At 33.6% G+C, this 20,214-nt stretch overlaps 1 long non-coding RNA gene and 1 pseudogene across 1 annotated transcript; both read right to left on the bottom strand.

The window, feature by feature from the left end:
* Nucleotides 1-498: 498 nt before the first annotated feature.
* On the bottom strand, nt 499-4,434 carry LOC132068404 (uncharacterized). Its single transcript, XR_009417391.1, has 3 exons — nt 4,419-4,434; nt 1,063-1,129; nt 499-983 (listed from the first exon to the last, which is right to left on the bottom strand). It is a non-coding gene; the product is annotated as an uncharacterized LOC132068404 (long non-coding RNA).
* A 3,726-nt stretch (nt 4,435-8,160) lies between these two features.
* On the bottom strand, nt 8,161-11,559 carry LOC132046572 (putative calcium-transporting ATPase 13, plasma membrane-type; annotated as a pseudogene).
* Between the last annotated feature and the right edge of the window lie 8,655 nt (nt 11,560-20,214).

The following is a 20,214-nucleotide window of genomic DNA, read 5'->3' as shown; positions in this document are numbered from 1 at the left end:
CGGTTATGAATAACTGAATTGAATTTACGAATGACCCTTTCCTAATATCCGAATATTAAAAATAATTGAAAGATAGATTCTTGTAAAATCTATATATTAAGAATATTCCAACATGAATTAGAATATTTGGCATTGTCACATATCTCAAAAACCTCTAATAATTAATGATTTTTTCATGAAATAATCAGTCATCTCTCATCACGTACACTATACCAATTTTCAAAAACTTCATGACGTGAATGTTTCCTAAAATCGTCACTGTGAATATCATTAATTAGTTCACATAAGCAGAAGTGTTAATAAACAACACAAATAGAACTGATTAAAAGTTCAAGTCAATAATAGTGTTGATTGGAAATTTCCAAACACAACGATTTTCAATTATCTTCGCCCTTTCGAGGTCATTAGAATCCTCGCATTAGTTATCTGGTTAAAGAAGAAACACAAACAGGGGGGGAAAATGGAGAAGAGAATCAGAATACAAAGGTGATTGTAAAGGAAAAGAAGACAAATAGGTTGCATAGACTAAACGATCGTGATATATCTCTTATTTTTTCCCCAAAAACTCATTAATAGGTTCAACAAAGAAGCTACACTGGAACAGTTAAAGTACTAAAGAAGGTTAAAAATTTGGAAAACAAAACAAAAAAGGAAAATAAACTTGTGTAATTAAAAATAGCAATCTCACGTGAAAGGAACAGTCCAAAAGCCACCGCACCTACAAATAACCATTGCATCTTCCAATTGTGTATCCTATATCACGGTTCCCCAGTGCGATGCGAAGGTAAGATAATAGGAATATCCTACCATTGAACAATTAGATCAGGCAATAGCATCCGTCAATCCAAAAAAAAGATCAACCGATATAATGAAAGCTTCTTCCTTCTATTGTCATGCAATTGTCCACAATGAACTGTGGCAATAGTGTACCAGCTTGTATAGAGTAGTGGGTGTGCCACAATGTATTAAGATTTTGTTGTATCCTGAAGCAATAGAACTCTCTATTAATGCACCAGCAACATCAAATAGAAGCTTAGTTTGAGTTTTGCACTGAATACTTACGACGAAGTAGCCCTTTTCCAAGCATTTCGAAACGGATACAATCGGGGCACCCTTTCATAATCACGATCTGCAAAAATCATTGGTTAAAAGTCTTCTTTTTGTATGTGTAACTTAAGATAAAACACATGTGGCATAAAGGTGTCACTGAAAACTAAAAGAGATCCTATGTTGAACAGCCAGAAGGCACAAAACTAAACTCCAAATCAGCTCAAATTTGCAAAACCACATGGACAAATTCAGGTCGATCAAGAACCTCAAAGAAACGCTAATAATAATATTCAAAGAAAGTAAGAGAATATCATGTACGAACACCTCTAAAAGTAGCGCTACCATGAGACTTAATTAATAGGGCACAATCTTCTAAGAATGATACATTAAATTAGGGAAAAATAAAGATCACCTGAATAACACACCTAAAAAAACTACACAGCAACGATTGAAAGTGTTCGATTGAAGGTGTTCAACACACATAATGACCTTAACACTATAAAAACAAAACAGGGAAAATATCAAACACAAGTAAGCAGTATTGATTATTCTGCAAGATTAGTAATATAAACATCTAACTGACACAATTCTTTCACGGAGACAATTCGACCATAGTGATTCCACACTTTAGCTACAGATATGTTGCACTCCAGACCTGATAGCACAACAAAAACCTTGATTAAAGGCCAATTTGATCTGTCTCAGCTAATTCCCGAGCTGTCAAAGCCATTATAGTATTTTTTTTATTTTTTTTTAACTTGCATGCCCTAAATGAAAAGTTTAACAATAGTAAGTTAAAAAGTTTAAATCTCGTCCAAAGACTCATTGAAATATAATCTAAGCATCCCATATACAAGAGGCGTACATCAAATACAAGAATAGATAAGTGAAAAAACTTCATATCCGCACAAAAATAGATAGATGTGTAAGATTAAGAATTATTATTTTTTAGGAAAAGCTTCTCAGAAAAATGCATCACGTTATTTTTCTGGACACAAAATTGAAACATGAGTCTTACTAACACGGAAATCCTACTATCAGGGCCACAAAAAGGGAAAACAACAAAGCCTTGGATGATGTTAAATATATTGAAGAAATGAATAAGTTCTGAATTCATAAAAGGAATCTTCATGTACTTTATGCCCTCTAACGACAAATCTTTCCTTTGGAAGAAGTAAATCAATGTAAAGGGGAAAAATGTGTAAATACAAAAGCATTTAGTATTCTAAAACTACTAACAGGATAAATATGATGACGAAAAATAATTGCAGAACTCTGAGTATAAATAATGACAAACCACATATTAAAAAATTGAAATAGGAAGAATCAATAACAATGCGCTTAAACAAAAATCCTAAAAATCTCAAAAAGAGATGAGGAAGAAGACGTTGGGAGGGAAATGTTGTAACGAAGAGAAAATGGAACTGAAATGATGTATGGACCAAATAAGAAGAAGAGACGCGATTAAGTTTTTGTAGTCTTTTGATATATTTCACATAAATAGGAAGAATAGGGGCAGAATCCAAAAATCTGAGAAAATGAATAAATGTGTATTCTAATGGCTAAGAGGTGCCACATCAGATTCGTATGTCCCGGCTTTATATAGATATATAGAACGGAAAAGGCTCAAATATGCCATGGAACTATCGAAAATGGCTCATTTATGCCACTCGTCAATAGTTTGGCTCATTTATGCTATCGCCGTTACCAAAATGGCTCATCCCTGCCATTCTTCATTAACGCCGATATTACAGTACCAGAGTAAATTTGTGTTGGTTTAATTAAATGACGTGGACCTCTAATTGGAGGCCAAGTGTCATATCTGGCATTGTAAAACTGACGTTAATTAAAAATGGCATGGATGAGACACTTTGGTAACGGCGATGGCATAAATGAGCCAAACTATTAACGAATGCTATAAAGGAGTCATTTCCGATAGTTCGATGGCATAGAGCCTTTCCCGTACATAGAATAAGGAATACAAGGTGAACATGAAATCAGAACAGAACACTTATTAAGATAATCTAAATCTTAAAGATATATGTTTTCAAGCTATACCCAAAATTTGTCCACGCTTCATGCGGTCCTTTAGAATTATAACACATGACATACATTTACATTATGAAAATTCTCATTAATCTAAAAACTTAACATTCCTTGTCCACTTAAGTGTCTAAGCATTTATATATTTTAGAGATGAAGATTATAACTTTTTCAACAACAAATTGTTGTTTAAATGGTAAAAATAATAGAACAGAGAGTTCAAACCTTTCATTCTTTCTTTCCTTTGGCAACTCTTCAAGAGTCAATACTTTTTTCTCCAATAATGCTGCTCTCCCCAAAATAGTCAAAGCATTAAGTCATATATTGGTTAAAAAATAGTACGAGATTAATTATAGCGTGGACTCTTCAAAAGCCAAAAGTTCATATATAAAAGGTTTCAGAATGCAACATTAAAATCATCTCTTGTCATTAACAGTGAAATAAGATAGCAAATTTTACATCTAATGGTCATGTAACAAGCATGTACAGAGTTTTACGATTTTGATGAGCTGATGAGTTAATAATGCCACCAAAGGCTTTGTACGGAGCAGTTGCCAAGTGACTAACTTGCACAGGTTATACATTCAACCTTAGGCAACATTCAAGTGCTCTCTGCATTGTTAGAACTAAGAAAAATAACAAAATCCCTATATCATTATTATTAATTTTAGAACGTAGCAGGTTAATTATTTGCACTTTAGAATTTACCAGCATGAATAATTCCGAAGAAACATCGCCTAATCCTTCTCTATTCCATGAAATCCCAAAATTTCGTATGCGACAACCGCACAATTCTGAGTCACATATTGGAGAAAATTCTGGCATCTTTTTATAGTATATAGTATATAGTATATAGTATAAAATTAGTATGGTTCTGATCATAATTGATTTTGGTTTTCTCACAACATGTTTCGGTTAGAATTTGGAAATTGGGACCATCATTAGTTTGTGATTAATGAGTTGGTTTGTCTTCTTTGTATAGTGTGAAAATAGAATTCTAATACATTTATTTGTATTCTCAACTTCTCATCTGTTTGTGTTTGCAAAATCCCTATATCATCATCATTAATTTTAGAATGCAGCAGGCTAATAACTTGCCCTTTAGAAGTTACCAGCATGAATAAGTAGATTAATATATATACATGACTGAAAGAGTAGTCAGTAAGGAGTTCAACTAATTCAAAAACAGAGTACTTTTTTGGAAAATTCGTTATGGATCTAAAATAAGTTAATAAACCAATCTGTGCGCAAAGGTAGAAGGAATTGTTGAAAGAGGTGATCTATAAATAAAAACCATGAAAAAAACGTAATAAAAGTATGGATACCTTATCAGGATGTTCTAGATGCTAGTAAGGAGCCAAGGGGGATCCGAACCCCCTTCGAAAAATTACGCACCGTATATACAAAGGTTAAAATTATTTTTTTATGTATATATAGGTAGGTATTGAACCCCTTGCTTCTTCATTTTAATTCTTTATATTTTTGAACCCCTCGGGATAAATCCTGGCTCCGCCACTGCTTATCAGGATGTTCTATGATGGCGTCTTCACATAAGCCTTCTTGAATTCTTATAGGGAAGCAATATTCGGAACTGTCGGGTGCATTCGATGTTGATTCATTCTACTTTAGGCAATTAGGCTTCAGAAATGGTGGCGATAGATGGCAACTGGGAAGAAAGGAATGTAAAGGAGATGAGTTATTTGCTGCGAGAAAGAAGAAAGAGGCAAAAGGCAATTAAGAAAATTAAGGACGTATCTCTTTGTTTTGCGGTTGCCGAAGCGGCGCTTGAAGTTGGCTGGCCTAATTAATTGGCAAAATTTTGTAAAAAAAGATAAATACAATTCTTACATTCTGGTTGCGCCATATATATATATATTGACCGCATGGTGAGTATAAGATTTAGTGGATTTTAATTACTCTTTCTATAAACTTAATATTATAGAAATAATCTTTGGGATAAAATATTTTTGGGATTAACTTCGAGCTCATCATATCATCAATTTCGCGAAAACAATGTATAACTACAATAAATATCATTAACCATAGATCAAGAGCAAATTAATAACGTGAGAAAAGAAATAAGGTAATAACCACTAAAGCAATGTTTGAGCTCACATTTTAGGTACGGAAAAGGGTCAAAAATATCCTTAAAGTATGAAAGTGACTTGCAACTATTCTCCATCCTCATTTTGATCTAGAAATACCCTTCATCCTTCTTTACGTTATTCTTATTATTTCGATAACACAAAACTAATGCAACTTGTAAACTTTCTAATTAGTGAGAAGGTTTAGTATGGGCATGTAATGGGAGCAGCATTATCCTCTACTGATGGAGTGATGCAATAACGTCTAAAAAGGTGTTTGGACTTTTTATAATAATCACATCAATAATTTTTTTAAAAGGAGGAAAAACCAAAAAAAATTAAGATAAAAGATAATTCTGACTTTTGAGAGTGTCACATCACCTCTCTCAGTACCCATAATAAGGACCAAAATAATTTCGAGCCTTCCATCAGCTTCCTCCTCTCCCATGGAAAATAAAAGCCACCATTGCGCATTTAATTTCAAAAGAAGGTTGCTTTTGAAAATGCTTTATGAGTGCAAATTTGGTATAAATTTTCTCCAATATGTAACTCTACAGAAAGGAACAAAGAAGAAGAAATAGAGTAAAACACAAGTGAAGATGCCTAAATATCAAAAAGATGAAGACATTACTAATAATGTGTTTACTATGCATAAACGGTGTTTACTATGCATAAACGATTGGCAACTTCTTTTGGTTCGAAAGAATGTGTAATTTTCTTTTGTAGAATACATCCTCAAATTTGCACGCAAGATAGGAGAAGATAATTGCACTAACTAACAAATAAGAAGAGTTTCGAAACAACTGTACACACCATTTAAATTTGTAACTGATCACTAAACTCAAACACAGATTTCAGAAAGAATTACAAGAAGTGACTATCAGGGTTCCTTCATGTGCAGTTTTTCCTTGGTTACAATCAAAACGTTGCACCTAATGAGAATAAAAAAAATGTTTCTAGTAACTTTTTAGGCTACTAATTCTCGAAAGGGTATGACTTTTGAGCAGGGCTTCTAGTTAAGGCCGATACAACTCCTAATAATAGGGAGACACTCAAAGCAACGTTTCAAAGTTGTACCAAATCATTTAGAGACAAACCCTCTATACTTCACTCATCGTTCCAACCAAACGCCTCAGTTAACGCAATTCTAGTGCCACAATGTAACAGGAAAGAAGTTTACCAGACCTGACGAAAAATATTCTAAGAATGGTTAAATGGGGATAGCAGGAGAATTTGAAAGATAAATTATCAGGTATATGTATATTGGCAAAAATTCTACTCAAACGAATATGCAAACTTCCAAAAAGTCGTAATTGGGGAAAATGTCGTGTTTGCGCAAAATTTGCATGATGTACCTATATATAGCATCAAACAGAGAAATTGGAAGTGCACCTTTACCAAAATCTATTAAAAGAGCCATGGTGGAACCGAAATGCTCTCTTGTTCTTGCTGTTGTTTTTCACTATCTCCCATTAGTATACAGAGTGTTTTACTGTTTGTATGAATAAATTTCTTAGCCAAAGAAATTAAAGAGGTTCAATGGATTAAATGAGACATACGTTATAATTGAAGGAGCAATTGAGTAATGATAGTTTAATGGGCTAATAAATTCTCCAAAATGGAGGAAAGTGGTTTCCCATTTTAAACGGAAAGAAGTGACTGTTAAGTGTTAATATGGCAACTGGAACGAAACATTATGTCTGTTAGAGTAGGAAAGCAAACTTTTTTTTCTCTTTAATTCAGGAAAATAAGGCAAAAAACCCAAAAATCGGATGAAAAAGAAAAATATAAATCCTGGCTTTGGAGAGTGCCACATCATCGGTCCCCCATGTCCCTGCTTGATATAGATACATAGATTATTTAATAATTCTATTTTATTATTTATCCCACTTTTTATGATAGCTCTATCACATACCCTACGTTTTTATGTAGGTTTATCCTTCAAATCACTATTATGAGAGATTATATAAAGATGGGAAACTATATAATCTATCCAAATGTTGTGTTAACCAGAGGTCTCAATTTGAAGCCCTGAGTACAGAAAAAACCTTGATAGAGAGCACTTCTCCCAAATTGACCATATGCGGCGCGAAACCGGACTCCTATGCGGATATCGGATACCGGACAGGAAACTTTTTTAAAAAAAAATCTAGCTTAGAGAAATAGGCTAAAGTATTGGAATCTGCTTGAGTCCGAAAGGGTAGAAACAATTTCTAACATCATAGTCTGGAAAAGAAATTGGAACGAAGGCTTTAATTCGGCTATCAATGCCAATTTCATCTCGCATGTAAAATTCTCAACACGATTTCAAAGTCCATGGCGGTGGAACAGGTAAGAGACTACGATCTCTTCTCCCTTTGTGATCAAGTTTTGTTACATTTGAATTATGTGAAGGACGAAAATTAGTTTGTTGATTATCTTCACTACTTACAAATTATGAGAAGTAGGAATATTTTGTTTTATAACCGTGGTGTCGGGGCCAGTTTGTGTTCACCTCGACTATTTTCACGGGTACCTGCCACCTCCACCGGCAACATATATCAGGTAATTCCATCCACCAAGGCTAGGACATTTGGAGAGAAATCACCTAGTGTTTTTGTCTCTACTGAGATTTGAACCTGAGACCCCATTGTGTCTTGGCTGCTAAGTGGGAAATTTAGATAGACATGGGACAAACTTGATCCGTTCAAGTTTTAAGGTTTTACTACTTAATCTTTGTACTTTAAAAAAATTATGTGTGCCATTTTTATTAATTTTTAAATGTAAATCTATGCTCTGCATCGAAAATTGATGTGTACAACAAACTTCTCGGTCATTAAAATATCTTCTGCTGCCAGCAGCTAGCATGTTATCAGCTTCAAAAGGTATGTTGTGTCTACAATCAGGAACAAAGGACTAAGATCTTAAATGACCTTAGAAAAGTTTACGAACTGGCAACTACTATCTTAAAACTATGTCTTATCAGAATGTGCTGAAAGGTCTATATACACCTGTTAAGTCATCTTGTAATTGTATTAGAAGAATTCTGTACAACTCTTTATTTGAAAACATAACATAGGGCAATACAAGTGGTGAGCAATAAAAGAATGCAACATCAATCAACCATTTAATAACAAACTAATACTATTGGAACTAACTAGCTTATGAAAAAACATATATTTAACACCTAAATCTACTTATTTTAACAAGGCTTTCAAGTAATTCAAGCTGAGATAATTGAAGATTGGTCTCTCTGGGATAGTTATGTACTTGACAACCCAGCCAATTGGCCAAGACCACTTGGAGAACCAAAGTTATTCCGATGATTGCCACAAACAACTTGTTCTTGTGTATTCCCTTAAAGACATTTTTCTTCTCCAGGCTTCGTGCATTGAATTCATTGAACACTTGGCAAAGAACAAACGTGTTGAAGATCAATGTATCGTTTACCCTCTCGTTGACACCAAAGATCGATTTGCCTTTGAATTGTAAGGTCAATAAAACAACAATCTGATATAAGGCCTGAACTATTAGATTCCTCCACATAACGTTGGTGATAAGTGGCTCAGTCCTACCAACTGGTTTCTTCTTCATGAGTTCCTCGGTTGGCTTCTCTGTCGCAAGTGCTAGTGCCCCTAATGTGTCCATGATCAAATTTACCCATAGCAACTCTACTGCTATGAGTGGTACCTCTCCAGCTGAAACAACTGCTACAAAATTGATCACGAGTGCAGCCACATTTACTGTGAACTGAAATTGGATGAATTTCTGGATGTAGTTATAGACACATCTTCCCCATTTCAGAACTGTGGCAACTGAAGAAAAATTGTCATCCAAGATGACAATATCAGAACTCTCTTTAGCTACTTCAGTGCCCTGAATCCCCATAGAAAGTCCTATATCTGCTTCCTTTAAAGCTGGTGCATCATTCGTGCCATCACTTGAGACAGCGACAACATGACCTTTCTTTCTCAAGCACTGCACCATTAGAAGTTTGTCAAAAGGGGTAGATCTTGCCATCACGCGAATATTCTCCACTCTCTCCATCCGTACTTCATCTGTTAGGTTGCAAAACTCTTCACCTTCTATGACTGCTCCATCATCTACTTCCTGATTAGGATGAAGAATCCCACATTCTGTGGCTATGGCTTTTGCAGTAAACACATTGTCACCAGTGATTATCTTGATATTCACACTAGCATTTTGACAATCTTCCACAGCTTTCTTTACGCCAGGACGACATGGATCTTTTAGGCCGACAAATCCCAAAAGAATGAGAGAGTTGTCTGGAACTTTTCCATGCATATGTTCATGATCCTCCTGCTCAACCTCTGGTACTTGCTTGTGTGCGAACGCGATAAATCGAAGGCTGCTGGCAGCCATTCCTTCAATTATCCGATCACATTCTTTCTTATCTGATTCCTCTAGAGGTTTTATGTTCCCTTCTAGATCATAGTAATGAGAGCACATTCTTAAAATCATTTCAGCAGCACCTTTCCAATGTGCATGAATTGTGCCATTAGTAATGTTCTTGATCAGGACGCCGCTCTTCTTTTTCTCCGAATTGAAAGCTTCCACGTGAAGAATGTTGAAATTTCTTTTGACTTGATCCATATCCATGTTCAGTTCCATAACAGCCCACGAAAGAATAGCTTTTTCTGTTGGGCTGCCTGAGAACTCAAAGCTGGAACATGGTTCGGAGGACTTGAAAACACTACCTGTAGTGTTTAATCCAACCCCTAGATGGAATAGTTCAAGAACTTTTGCTGAAATTGTTGTATGACTTTCCGCCTTTACGTGATCTTTGCCTAAGAAAAACTTTGTCACAGTCATCTTATTTAATGTTAGAGTACCTGTTTTGTCAGTACAAATGGTGGTGGCAGAGCCCATAGTCTCACAAGCGGAGAGCTTCCTCACCATTGCCTGATCAGCCATCATTCGCTTCATTGAATAAGCCAGAGTAAGTGTAACAACTAAAGGCAATCCTTCAGGAATCGCGACAACAACAATGGTAACAGCAGCAGCAACAATTCCCACCACAGCATTGATCACATCATCCGATGATGTCTTGCTCCCGTTGAATTCTTTGTTTCCATTCTCATCTTTTGTGGTCCCGGTAAAGTATCGTATCAATAGGACAACAAGAACTAAGAAAGCAACTAGCAGTCCAACTTTACCTATCGATGAAGTAAGCTTGTTGAGTTGTTCTTGGAGGGGTGTTTGCTCGTTAGAATCACCGCTAATTGTGCTCATCATTTCACCCCAGGTCATGTTCATGCCAACTGATGTCACAAGCATCATGCCATAGCCATCGGCAACCTTAGTGCCAGAAATTAAGAATGGATTTTGGCTAAGGTTAATCTCAACATGATCACTTTCCCCTGTCATGCTAGATTCATCCACTTGTAAAGAGTGACCCTCTGCCAAAATCCCATCAGCAGGGATTTGATCTCCAGTCTTCAAGCAAATGACATCTCCAACAACGATTTCGAATATGGATATCTGTTGGCGCCTCCCCTTTCTAACGGCTTCGACTGGAATATTTTTGCTCACTTTGGAGAGCTTATCAAATTGTCTGTTTTGTCTAAAGTTACTGATAGACGAAACAGCGATGACAAGAAAGACGGCAACAAAAATACTCCCTCCATCGTACCATCCTTCTTTTGGACCATGCTCCTTAATTCCAACTCCAAGAGACAGAGCAGCACAGAGCAAAAGGATAATGATGGTGGGATCTTTGAATGATTCCCAAACAAAGATGAAGAAACTTTTAGTAGGTGGTTTATGATACGTGTTGGTTCCAAAAGCTTCATGTCTATGTGCAACATCTTCTGGATCTCCATTTATGCCGTTAGTCGTGTCACTTTTGAGAGAAGCAGCAACACCTTGTACACCTCCAAGGTTAGAAAGTTTTTCAACACTTTTATCTTTGACAAGCTTAGCTAGACTTGACTGATCAATGCCTGAGAATAAAGGGTGTTCTTGAACAACATCAATGGCGATTCTATCAGTCGATACACGAGCTTTTCTTGGACGGTAGGCAGCTCCATTCAGTGCTTTAGTGCTGGTCGTCTTAGTTATGAAAGCTCTGGAACAAAAGATGGTGGCAAAAGCTAAGTGCCATCTTTTTTGGCTGGAGATGTTATGTTTGGCTGGCAAATCAATTGCAATGTTCATGCAGAGGCAATGCAAGTTTGCTTGAAACATCATGGATAATCTTTCTATAACAACTAACGAGGAGAAGTATTGTTTGTAATTACTGTAGTATGTAGTATATAAGGACAAAAAGAACTTGGCTAGTTTAGGGAATAATTAAGCTTAAAGTAGTTGTTTTGATATACTGGAACAAGAAAAGGACAAATAATGGAAGTGTGGATGAAAAGGCTAAGTGTTTGGAACTGGATTGACAAAGTTGGATTTATGGACATCCTTTATATAAGTCTATGCTGGTACGCGTTAGCTGTTAACTATAACGCGTTTTTATGCACAACTAGAGGCATTGCAAGTTTTCAAGCTCCTTCCACGCTATTGGGGTTCAGGTTATAACATAATAATCCTACTATATCGTAGTGAATTTTACCTAAAAATGGTATAAGGTATATTTGGTAAAATTCTCTACGATACAGCAGAGGATTTTTCTTTTATACTCCACATATAATTGTCTATAATAAGTGTAGATTAGTCTGAAAAAGAAAGTGACATGGTACTACTATCATAGGTTAATTCACAATGGTTACTGAACTTACTCTCTTTATAATACTAAAATTATAAATTATTTTTTGTAACAGTAAAGTCAATAAGCTACTCCATCTGTTTCAATTTATGTGAACCTATTTCCTTATTAGTCCGTGCAAAAAAGAATGACTTCTTTCTATATTTGGAAACACTTTACCTTTATGCAATGATTTATATCAACACAAAATATATGTGACTCATTTAGGACCACAAGTTTAAAAATCTTCTCTTCTTTCTTAAATTACGTGCCCAGTCAAATGGTTCACATAAATTGGAACGGAGGGAGTATGTGTTAGTTGCCCAGAAAATACTAATCACCGGAAAGTCAAATTTTGGCACTTGAAAATGATATGTCATGGCGTCACACCATCATTTTGTCCATCGTGTACATGCCATGTGTGAAACTTTTTATTAAAAAAAGTCATATGGTCACAACCTATATTTTAAACATAAATAATTAACACAAAATAAATTAAAAGAAACGAAAAGGAAAAATGACTTGCTGCGAATTATTTGAACAAAGGAGAATTTTTGTTTTTTTAAATTCGTGAGAGAATCATATGAACAAGTCAGTAACTACGATTTTTTCAACTTCAACGTACATATAATAGAGAATTATGAGTTCGATAATGATGGGAGCTCTTACAAGTTTGTAGAGTAGAAATTTTAGGTCTTCATCCTATTAAACGAATTGAGAAGATAGTATACAAATTAGCTCTAAAATTTAATCACCATTTTTCAGAAAATCAAACTCTAAAGGTAGAGACAGTCGGTAATGGGCAATATTGTACATGACTATGTAATTACCTTAATTCAAGTTCTTATATATATAGTAGTATTTGTTAAAAGGTTTTAGTCCGAAGGATTTTAGGCCCTATTAGTTTATAGTTAATATTAGTAATTTTGTTATCTCTACAATACTTTAATATATATGAATTGTATATGCAATTAAGTATTTTGATATGACATTCAATATTTTTTAAATAAATATTAAATATCATATTGAATAACAAAAAATAAAATAAAACATATATCGAATATGAATATCAAATTTGTTTTTTATTTCGATACGATAATTCGGTATTTACAAAGTATGAACACCCATAGTTCAGAGAATCTGTAAAAGAGAAGAAACCCAAAGAGGTTTCTTCAATGGAAGCAATTTATGAATTAATAATTGCTATTCTGAATTTCCAGGATATTTCACAACATTATCCGAATATATGCTATTTTTAAAAGGTGCTTTGCCGACTTCTTAAGTTTGCGTGGAGATGTAATTAATGTTCCTTTTTTTACCCATAACTTGGGGGATAAATATTCTTTAATTTTGCATTCATTCATCAACTTTCCACTCCCTTCGCTGTGGTTTCCTTGGTGTTCTGTAGGATTTTAAAAGTAATATTCCTCAAGTTTTAGTTAGAGAGCACATTTAAAAGAAATTATATGTTTCTCAGCAGTACGATCATCTCTTTTTAAATTTTGAAATTAATGAAAGTTACACAATTATAGTCTTTTCAATTGACAGATTAATCATTGTTATATAAGTTATATATTCTTTTTTATGAAAAATTGCTGTGCTGATGATAAAGAAATGACATACTAACCAAAGCTATATAAGGTCGACTGTAGTATTTAACTTAGCTATTAAGATTATTGCATCGAATCTAATGCAGCTTCTTTCAATGCCGACAATGTGTATCCGAGTATCGTATAAAATGCTACAGCCAATTTAATTCATTTATTTGTGTCCAAGCAATGTTTGAGAAACAACCAAGCTCTTCGAAGTTTCCAAACAATGTTTTTTTTTTTTCGCTTTCTTTTTTAATCCTCGGGGAAATCCGTAGGCTTGCTGCCCTTCGGACGCTTCTCAATAATCATTAAATGACGTACAAAAGATTTTTGTAAGGAGTATTAATATTTAAAGAAGTAAAAACATAAATAAAGTACTATAATGACATCATATCTTAAAAAAAAAAAAATTAAGCTGAATTACAAATTAAAATATCAATTTTATTTAGATAGACTTTAGATAAATTCATAAAATTCAACTCCAAAAGAAAACGACGAATGTTTTCAAGAAATTTCAACTAGAAACAAAAATGAATTTTTTTTTTTTTTTTTACATTTGAAAGAGCAACACACAACAATTTTATTCTCAAAAAATTACAAAGTATAAAAGAAAAATGAGTAATTTCTTCAAAGTTAGAGTTTTAAATTGCTTGAGTAATCCAATTTCACAATATTATTAAATTATTTATTGACTGCTCTGGTCATATGCTCCTTGTTAGGTAAAAGAGTCGCAGGTTCCGGCTCGGTTTAGATATCGTTATGTAAAGAGTCAATTGAAAAATATAATATTGGTAATTTTGTAATTAGAATGAAGGTGGCTCAGTTGGATGAGTTTCTCTCTTTTAAGCAAGTTTCGTGGGTTCAAGTCTCTTTGACTTCTTTATTAAACAAGCCACAAAAAAAAAAAAAAAAAAAAAAAAAAAAAGAAGAAGAAAAGAAAATAGGAATAGAAAACAGGACCTCAGGGGTGCTATTGAGGCGCCACACCAATGAGCTACAGAAGCTCTAATGCTAAGCTTTGTCATATCTCTAATATTTAGGCTGATACTTCTTTCTGCATAGTATTATTCATATATAAATAAATAAAAATTCCCAGGGGTGCAAATGACGCCCCTTAGATACACGTGGGTCCGCCCTTGGACATGCTCACTGTGTAATAGCTCACAAACCACATAAGAGATGTAAATCGCATCAGGCGAGCATGGTGCGACAAGCTCTGATTGAGAGCTGGTGAGGAAAATCGATCGCAGGTCTCTCATGTGGGAAATCACTCACCCAACCAACTCGGTCAATCCTTGTGAGTATTTTGCTTTTTTGTTAAGTACGAAATTTCTGTTTTTTACAAATAAAGTTGGTGTATAGGGTAAATTACGTGAAGTCCGGAACCAAAATGACCCAAAAAAAAAACCTTTTGAACCAAAATACTCCAACAAAAAAAAAAGATGACAAAAGTGCCTTTAGCGCAGTAATTTACTGCGCTAAAGGACTTAACCGTAACGGCGCGGTTAAGTCCTTTAACGCAGTAAAATACTGCGCTAAAGGTACCCAGTAAAAAAAAAAATCTATAACGCAGTAAAATACTGCGTTATAGAAACAGTGAAAAAAAATGCCAACTTTATTTTTTGCAACACTTAGTGTTTTTTTTCATACTTTGACCAACAATTAGTCGTGTGTCAAGACTCCGAAACGTCAATATTTTATATAGAATCTGATTTTTTTTCTGCGTACAATAATGTAGGCTCAATACATCAAGGATACGTAAACGTTCGGATCGTCATTTTAGGGGTTGAAAAGGTGCTCGAAGTAAGTTTTGTTTGAAAACTTTAGATTTAAGTGTATTTTAGTCAACTTTATATGTCGAGAAAATTAGTCAGCTTTATTTTGAAAAATTGAAACCACAAAAGTGAAATTAACATTCACAGATACATTGCTCCGGGATTTTTACGTTGAAATCTATTGCGTATCATGATATTATAAGTAAAGAAAACTAAAAACTTCAAGCCAATTTGGGGGAAAATTGAAATTGAATAGGACAACAAGTGTTTTTTTAAAAATAGGGTCGGCCAAACCGCTTTGCTGTCGTTTGTCCACGTAGATCTCGAAAAAATACGCAAGATAAAAAAAATCGTGTAAAATAGACATCCCAAAGACAAAGTTATGACCATCTAAAGTTTGACCACTTTACAACTAGTTTTTCACCTTATATTTTTTAGAATTAGATTTATATTCAAAATAAAGTTATGTCTTGATAAAAAAATAACACGCTTAAATCAAAACCTTAAAAAATAAAACACTTAAACCTAAAGTTTCCAAAAAAAACTTACTTCAAGTGTCTTTTCAACCCCTAAAACGACGATCCGAGCGTTTACGTATTCATGATGTATTGAGCCTACATTATAGTACGCAAAAAAAAATTAGGTTCTATATAAAATATTGACGTTTCGGAGTCTTGACACACGACTAATCATTGGTCAAAGTATGAAAAAAACACTAAGTGTTGCAAAGAAAAGATTTATTAAAATAAGATGTTGCGATCTTTTTATGAAAAAAAACTCTAAATGTTCCTTAAGTGTTATTTTTTAATGCGTAACTTTATTTCGAATATGTTGCCAAAAAAAAAAAAAAAATCGCGTAAATCGGACGTCCGAGCGCAAAAAATCGCGTATATTCGAAATAAAATTACGCTTTAAAAAATAACACACTTAAATCTAAACCCTTTAAATAAAAAACTTTAAGCTAATGATAGCAAGTCTTCAAACAAAAATGGACGTCTATGTATATAGAACACTTAAACATAAAGTTTTCAAACAAAACTTACTTCAGGCACCTTTTCAATCCCTAAAATGATGATCCGAACGTTTACGTATCCTTGATGTATTGAGCACCGCATTATTATGCATAAAAAAAAATATCAGGTTCTATATTAAATATTGACGTTTCGGAGTCTTGACACACGACTAATCGTTGGTCAAAGTATGGAAAAAAACACTAAGTGTTGCAAAAAATAAAGTTGGCCAATTTTTTTTTTTTTTTTTTTTTTTTTACTGTTTCTATAACGCAGGATTTTACTGCATTATAGATTTTTTTTTTTTTTACTGGGTACCTTTTGGCGCAGTATTTCTTGCGTTAAAGGACTTAACCGCGCCGTTACGGTTACGTCCTTTAGCGCAGTAAATTACTGCGCTAAAGGTACTATTGTCACCTTTTTTTTTTTTGTTGGAGTATTATGGTTCAAAAGTTTTTTTTGGGGTCATTTTGGTTCCGGACTCAATTACGTGCACCTTAGATAGCTATTTGATTAGGTACCTATTATACATTCCACCGGAACAAATATTGAAAAACTTTCCCCATCAAAATTAGGCAAATAACAATAATTACTCAAAATTAAGATTTGAATGTTGCTCTCTGTAAATTTCAAACACTGCATTGACGATTAGGTCATATGTGCAGGGGCGGATTAACACCCTCGGCAAAAAATTACAGTGTAAATATGGGGTAGATTTTATGTATTTATATACATATATATTTATTTTTGAATACCTTGAACAAATGCAAATAATTAGCTCAAGTGGTCTAGGGTATTCAAAATTGTCTCTAGCATCCTAGATTCGATTCCCAATAACAGCATTATTTTTTATATTTAACTTTTGTTGTTTTTTCCGAACCTCCTGAGTGAAAATACTGGATCTGCCACTGCATATGTGTGATACAAAAATTCACTTTGGAGAGATCTAATAGTGGCACTGTTGTTGTTCTATGTTTAATGCTCATTTCACCGATCGAGTTAGATTGGGTAAATACTTAATTATATCGTGTCAGGTGTTTTGTTTACACTTATAAATAATGAAGTTTATCGTAGCAGTTAAAAAATAAAGTGAAAGTATATAACACTTATCGATAGTGTATTTATTGGTTTGGCGTAAACACTCAGTGTAAGTAGATTATTACCTAGCAACGTCTCGAACCCTAAATTAAGATGCAATAACTAAGGAATTTAAGTTATGTACATCATTAATGTAAGGAATTTTAAATCATCATGTTATAATTTGTTGGAGTAGGTAATTTATTTTATTTTCAAGATTACAAATCTTACATTTTAAAAAAACTTACATATACATATTCTTTGAATGACCCTATAATATAAAAGTACACTCGCGATATATATATATAACTTAAACTCATAAATAAAAGTGAAATTAATAGGTTATCTTGAGGGTATAGATTTCTAATCAATGGACAGCCTTATGGAATTTTTTTAATCCAATACCTGAGGAATCAAGCAAACGGATCCAATTTTTCCAAAGGTTTTTATTCTTACAGTAGAGACACCCTCGACTTGGTTCCACATAATAGAACAATGAATAATTATCCTGGAAAATAACCATTAGTCTCCCTTTAGTACGTCAACTAAATGATTCTTAAATCCCTTACTTAAGATTTGAGCTTTCTATGATGTCACAGTGCAAACGTCATCAGAATAATTCTTGGGGTTCTTTTACAAGTTTGTTAACAAATCTTTCTAAGAAGTTTACTCAAAGACTTTTTGTTGCTATAATTTATGGACTGCATGTATATCATGAACTGTTCGTCCAATCGGTCAAATGTCATCACACAAAAATAAATAGGACTAACTACTAAGTCTATACTTTTGGATATGTCATTTTCATATATATATCAAGATAAAGAGTAATTTGAATGAGGGATAACGTCCTCTCATCAATATTTATCTTCATACCATTTAGAAGACGAATTAATATATAATTATCCTGGGATAGTTATATATTCTCGGATTAGTACGTCACGTGAATGATTCGAACTCCTTACGTAAGATATTGAGTTTCAATTGATGCTATCAGATAGCCAATGTTAATATTTATCCACATGGGATATTTACATCAAATTAATTAAACTTATCATGATTGTGTATTTGTGTGACTCGTGAATAATAATGATAATATACATTATCTAACCACAATTAGGTGGTAGAACAGATTATACAAACATATATCATGATTTATTGATTTGATGTGATCACTCCATGTAGATAAGCTTTAATCGATTGACAACCTCATTAGTATTTTTAATCTTTTTTTTTTTGTTTTTTTTTAATAATAACCCTATGAATTGTGTTGTATTCTTTTACCCTACATTTTGGGAAGAATAAGGGAGGGGAAAGAAGACGGAGACCTAACATAGAGAAAAAATAGAAAGACAAAGTATGGTGAGAATCATGCCTTACATGCATGATGCAACTACCATACATTTTCTAAGATCAGTACACTTCACTATCAATATGCACAAGTACGCACAGGGCCGACCCGCCCTATTAAGACGGGGTCATGTGTCCCCCTTAATCTCGGGAATACCCTGTACACACATGATGTATATATCTAAAAGAATGTATATGTACTTAAAAGGACCTCTAAGAGATATCCATTGATTTAGTGCATTTGGTTGTTGTGTCCCTTAGGACCTTATATGATACCTAGGTTCGAGTCTCGCTTGCAACACCTTTATTTCTATTTTTTGTTGAGTTTGTTTTGTTTCCGTTCTAAACCTATTTTCGTTTTTGCCAATTTTGAAGTTTACTTTAGACTACTACTTTACCAATAACTTAGCATAATTGTTAAGTTTTCAAAGAGTTGCACGCCAAACTTTCACATAACAAGTGACATATCTATATTAAGGCAGTGGTTATTGGTGCCCCCTCTGCGTCAAAATCCTGAGTCCGCCTCTGTGCACACATATATAACTACCAACTAATTGTAATTTACAATTTTGATCCTTTTACTTGTAAATTCTCACAAATTTATGAAATTTTAATTGTATGTTAAACTATTTAATTAGCTATGAATTATTGTAAATTTATATTGTTAATTCATGTTTTGAAGATAATTAGTTCTAAAAATAACATAATTATAAGATATTTCCAATAAAGAGACCAAAATCACACATTTGAATTAGTTAAAGGTTAAATATGCTTAGCAAAATTTCATAAATATTATAATCAAAATTCATCAATAACTAAGTGACAAAAAATGCTATTATCCCATTATAATAACGTAGAATAAGAACTTTGGAATTATTGTGAAGAAGAAAACGAGGCACACTCCTCGTCAACGCCAGTCAATTTTTCCTATAGTCCATTCAACCAAAAATAAAAAACAAAAACAAAAACAAAAATTGGAATTGTAGTTGGTCCTCGTAGTACCATAATTTCTACTATAACCCATGCTTCGTCGTCAGTCACTAATTTTTTTTTTTTTTTAAAATAAGGTGGGGCCCAATCTTCTATAATAGTAGGAATGAAAAAAATAAATTAAGGTGGGGCCCACTCTTCTATAACAGAAAAAAGAGATTAAAAAAATTAAGGCGGGGTCCACGTGAAGAAGTAGGAGACAATTGCTAGGAAAAAAAATTAAGGTGGGGTCCACATGAAAAAGTAGGAAATAGTTGCAACAGGAAAAAAATAGGGTATTTAAATAATGATAATAAGCTCAGAAAATGGTAAAGGTACGCTTAGAGAAAATGTAAAGAAGAGAAGTTCGGGAAAAAAGAAATAATGATTTAAATTGAACACAAAAACTGCTAAAGAAGTCATAAAACCAAAACATTTAAAACTTAAACCATTGGATATAAGTTTAGACACATACGTCTACACCAATAATGAGGAATAACATTAAGAAGACGAAATATAGACGGTCTTCTATAATAGTAAATTTAAAAAAAAAAAAAAAATTAAGATAGGGCTCAC

Source organism: Lycium ferocissimum, chromosome 1, assembly GCF_029784015.1.
Source record: "Lycium ferocissimum isolate CSIRO_LF1 chromosome 1, AGI_CSIRO_Lferr_CH_V1, whole genome shotgun sequence".
In the NCBI taxonomy this organism is placed as follows: domain Eukaryota; kingdom Viridiplantae; phylum Streptophyta; class Magnoliopsida; order Solanales; family Solanaceae; genus Lycium; species Lycium ferocissimum.
Note: the sequence above shows the minus strand (reverse complement) of the source record. Positions and strands in the feature narration are given on the sequence as shown.